Source organism: Panthera uncia, chromosome X (assembly GCF_023721935.1).
Source record: "Panthera uncia isolate 11264 chromosome X, Puncia_PCG_1.0, whole genome shotgun sequence".
Lineage (NCBI taxonomy): Eukaryota > Metazoa > Chordata > Mammalia > Carnivora > Felidae > Panthera > Panthera uncia.
Window position 1 is genome coordinate 9,422,977 of NC_064817.1, and position 5,459 is coordinate 9,428,435.

Genomic DNA, 5,459 nt, shown 5'->3' on the forward strand with positions numbered 1-5,459 from the left:
GGAGCAGACGTCAACAGCACTCCACGCACCTGCCCTCGGCCCCCTCGGCACCCTTTACATTTGGGGGCACAGTGCCTCCAGTGTGCGTGCCCCTCTGAGAGCACCCGCATTTCTTTGTAGGCAGAGCTGCAAAGGGTTCTACTTCTGCCAGCGGAATTTCCAGAACGGGGGTTTCCTCTCTGAAGACCATCGCGCTTGTTCACAGGTACTATTCGGGGGGGGGGGGGGGTGGCAGGAAGAAGGTGTGGGAGACAATAAGGACATAAGACATGGAAGTATAATCCATTTGGATTAAAAAGCAAAAGTTCATCTGTAGAGAGGAAATGAACACAAGTTACCCTGGGAAGAAAACCGTTGGTGTAGAGAAGTCTCCCCTCCTGCCCATTAATATGCCCCTCTCTCTGATAACCTGAAAAATAACTTCATTTGTATTTACCAGGCTGCCAGGGTTTGATCCTGATTTCTTTGCTTTCCCGCGAGGTGACTTGGGGAAGGTTCTGGATCTCTTCAGACCTCCGTTTCCTAAGGGGGGAACATGGGGGATGCTAAGGGTTCTCCGGTGACAGGCTGGTCTGGTGATTAAACGCAAAGGTGTATGCCAAGTGTTTAGAGAGAGTTTGGCCCATAGTAGGAGCTCATATGGTGGTTCTTGTTCCCCTCCAGTTGTCTTTCTCCTTTCTTTTTTTAAAATAGGCTTCACACCCAGTGTGGGGCCTGACCTCAGGACCCTGAGATCGAAACCTGAGCTCAGATCAAGAGTCAGACACTTAACCGACTGAGCCACCCGGACGCCCCTCTTTCTCCTTTTTTAAACTTATTTACAGACTGACTTGCAACTTGACCGTCACCCTTTCGCAAACCGTAGCCCTTCTTGAACTCAGTGCTACGATAGTAAATGGAATCATCTCGGGGACTTTTAGAGAAACACTGAAAGCCGGAAGCCAGTGATCTACCTCCAACCAATTGGATCAGAATCTCTAGAGATGAGTCCTAGGGTCTAACTCCTACTTTTGGGAGAGGCCGGCAGATGGTCCTAGTGGACGGGCAGGATCCAGGACCTGCTGTAACCATAAGCTGGATTCCTCTCCCTGAGCCCCCCGGAGCTGCACTAGAGAGGCCTTCAGGGGGCCTACCTGCCCAGCCCAACGGCCTTTTTCTCATCATCCTTGATCTCCTTGAATTTGTCCACATACTGGAACACTCCCTCGAAAGTTTCCCTTTCATTTTTATGTTCTCTCCTTCCCCAGTCTTTCCTACTCTGTTTTCTTCAGTACCCTCTTCCTCTCCTGCCCTCCCAGATGGGGCCTTGTGAACACCACTCTGACCTCTGCTGCGAGCCCGTGACTTGTGTCTCTAGCTGCCTGTTAGACACCCTGGCGGGCCCTTCACTTTGGCCCATCTCGTGATCAGAACCTTGGCTTTGCCATTGATCAGCAGGGAGACTTTGGGCCAATCGCTTAACCTCTCCATGCCTCAGATCCCTTCCCTGTACGATGGAGGTAACAACAGTGTGTACTTCCTAGGGTTGCCAGGAGGAATGAGAATTAAGTTCGTTAATTCGGGTAAAGGGTTTAGACCGGTACCTGGCCCACGGTCGTCCCACAACTGGGATCTGCTGGTTGTATTATTCGTGCTATGTTCATTGCTGTGCTTAACCACCTCCCAGCGCCCCGCACCTCCCACCTCAGCACCACCGTCATTATCTGTGAGCCACACACACGGCAAGCTTACTGTGGCACAAACGTCCTTGAAGGCCGTGCGTTAATTCTCACCACCATCTTGGGAAGTCAGGTAGTGTTATCCTCACTGACCTGGGCACCGGAGAGGTTGAGTAATTTGCCCACGGCCACACAGCTGGTAAGATGCATGACCGAAATTTGAGCCCAAGTTAGATTCCAAAGCCCATACTTTCTCTACTATGATAGGAAGATGATTGAAAATGTCACGTGTTCATCTTCAATATGGTGAGCCTTTTTTGATAACTCAAACCTGGGGTGACCAACCATCCCAGTTTGCCCTGAACTGAGGGTTCTCCTAAGACGGGATTCTCAGCACTAAACCAAAAAGTCCCAGGCAAACGGAGACAAATTTTGGTCACCCTATATAATCCTACCCAAGCTCTCCCCACCCACCTCCAAAGAAAGTAACCTTGGTCTAAATTACCTACAAAATTGCCTTAACTTTGTCCACAGAGCTGAAACGGTAGTGTGATACTTGTGAGTCATAATAAGAAATATTTATATGGTCTTCCAATGCCGGTTCCTGGCGCGGAGATCCTAAGACCTTTGGAATTTCCTCGGCAATGAGAAGCGTTTTTTTGTTAAGTGAATGGCGTGACTTTGGGGAGGGGTTTAAGGATGGGGGCTGGTTGCCAGGGGAACCGAGCAAGTGCGCGAGGGTTGGAACTTTAAGTCCCTTTGGGGGGGGGGCGAGGGGGAAGGGGCCGGTGATGGAATTCAACCTCCAATAGTCAGTGATGTAATCGATCAAGCCTATGTCACAGAGCCTCCATAAAAACCCAAGAGGACAGGGTTTGGAGAGCTTCTGGGTTAGTGAACACATGTGGTTGCAAGAAGTGACATGCTCAGCATCAAGCTCCGCGCCCTTTCCCCTCGCCTTGTCCGATGAACTCTTCCATCTGGCTGTGCCACGCTTCTATTCTTTCCTAATACACCGGGTGATCTAGTAAGTAAAATGGTTTTTTGGAGTTCTGGGAGCTGCTCTAGCAAGCGAAACCCAGGGAAGGGATCGTTGAAACCTCCAGTCCTGTGGCTTGCCGGTCAGAGGCACGGGTGACAACGGGTACTTGGGACTGGTGCCTGAAGTTGGTGGCGGCAGTCTTGGAGGACTGAGCCCTTAACCTGTGGCATCGGATGTTACCTCTGGGTAGACAGTGTCAGGGAATGGAATTGAATCTGTGGGGCACTTGGTCAGTGTCCTCGGAGAACTGAGTGAATCGTTTTGGTGGTAGTAGAAAAATAAACACACGTGGGAGCTAGTAGTAAGACTATCAGCTGGGGGCGCCTAGGCGGCTCAGTCAGTTAAGCGTCCGACTCTTGATTTCAGCTCCGGTCGTGATCGCGCAGTTCGTGAGTTCGAGCCCCACATCGGGCTCCGTGCTGACAGTGTGGAGCTTGCTTGGGGTTCTTTCTCTCTCCTTCTCTCTCTGCCGCTCCTGTGCTCACTTACTGTATCTCTCAGAATAAATAAAATAAACTTTACAAAATTATTAAAAAAAAAAAATTACCAGCTAGCCATGTGATGTTGTTTTTAGCCTCTCTGATGAAAAATCAATCTTCTGTCTTAACAGTTAATTTTTTAATAGCCCTCCCTAGTCAACATAGATGGTTCCAATATATTCATTTAAACATTTTTTTAAGGTTTTGTTATTTATTTTTGAGAGAGAGAGACAGAGCGTGGGCAGGGGAGGGGCAGAGAGAGAGGGAGACCCAAAATCCAAAGCAGGTCCGGGCTCTGAGCTGTCAGCACAGAGCCTGACGCAGGGCTTGAACTCACAAGCTCTGAGATCATGACCTGAGCCGAAGTCGGGTGCTTAACCGACTGAGCCACCCAGGCACCCCCCAATATATTCGTTTTTTTAAGTTTATTTCTATTTCAGTAAATTTGGGTTGGGGAAGTACTTTATTTTGTTGGGGTTTTTTTAATGTAAAGAATTTTTATTTTCAAGTGTGTGAGCAGGGGAGAGGAACGCCACCCAGGTACCCTTGCTTTGTTCAAATTTAAGAACTCTATTACAGAGAAGTAGAAATAAATTGTGATTTAAAACAAAAACAAACTGATGGGCACCTGGGTGGCTCTGTCGGCTGAGCATCTGACTTCAGCTCAGGTCATGATCTCATGATGAGTTTGAGCCCCACGTCGGGCTCTCAGCTGTCAGCACAGAGCCTGCTTCGGATCCTCTGCCCCCCCCCCCCGCCTCTCCCCTGCTTGCGCGTTCTCCCAAAAACAAAACATTAAAAAAAATTCAAGGGGCGCCTGGGTGGCTCAGTGGGTTGAGCGTCCGACTTCAGCTCAGGTCATGATCTCGCGGTCCGTGAGTTTGAGCCCCGTGTCAGGCTCTGTGCTGACAGCTCAGAGCCTGGAGCCTGTTTCGGATTCTGTGTCTCCCTCTCTCTCTGACCTTCCCCCACTCATGCTCTATCTCTCTCTGTCTCAAAAATAAATAAAAACGTTAAAAAAAATTTAAAAAAGAAAAAAAATTAAAGAATCTAACTGGTTTGGAAATCACACCTCAGAGTGTCTTAGTTATCAAACCAGTGCCCCGTATATAGAACCAGTATTTTTAAAACCTATTATCTACTCTATCTGGTCATGTGAGATTTCAAATATTTAAGCTGTGTTTCGGTTAACTCTGATTGAAGACTAAAGTGATAGTTTTCGAAAGGTAAAAAAAATCATGGCTCTCCTAAAAATGTAAGACGAACGCATGTTAAAGATTTAACTCATCGCTGTGGGAGCTAGGACGACACTACAAGTAGGTCGGGAGAAATCAAAGAACAGACACACGTAGACCAGGAATGTTGACATGGACGTGCCTCCATTTGCAGGACGGTACAGGTCTGTGGATGGTAATGATGACGCGCTGTGACCCGTCGTCTACAACATGTAGTCGAACAGCTCACAGACTCTGAAAAGCTAGAGTCAGGAAACCAGGAAGGGTGCCATCTAAACACACTGCTTTCCACTGGAGCACAAATGTTTCCCTGTCCCCACCATACGACAACATTTTTTGACCGAGATTTCCCCTTGGCGTGGTCGTGAGTGTTGGGGATCTTCTGTAGCCGGAGAATAAAACCTGAGGAGGTTTATTATGGAAAAACAAGGAGGCTTTTTACTAAACTTCTTACAAAGCTTTGACCGAATCCTTGCAATGGATACTGACGTCATATTTGTCATGCTGCAGAAAATTCGGTCTCCCCAGATGCATCCTCTTTGGTATGGTAACCAACGGTACAACTGGGAGATTCAGTCCTAGTTGACCCCCAAACTCCAAAACCCGTGTTGGTTTTGAAGGGGGGGAGGCTGTAGTGTGGTGGTATGGAAGGAGCTTTGGGAGTTCAAAGCCTGGATGCCACTCTAGTTGTGGGCTTGGGACACATCTAAAATAAATTTGGGGCGCCTGGGTGGCTCAGTCGGTTAAGCATCTGACTTCGGCTCAGGTCACGATCTCGCAGTCCATGAGTTAGAGCCCCGCATCGGGCTCTGGGCTGACGGCTCGGAGCCTGGAGCCTGCTTCGGATTCTGTGTCTCCCTCTCTCTCTGCCCCTCCCCTGCTCATGCTCTGTCTCTCTCTGTCTCAAAAATAAATAAACATTAAAAAAAAATTTTTTTAATAAAATAAAATAAATTTTAAAAAACCCATTCCAACTCTGATGACCTCTAACACTAGATGGGTTTTTGCCTTGTACTAGACACCATTCTAAAGTCTGGGTTTGTAT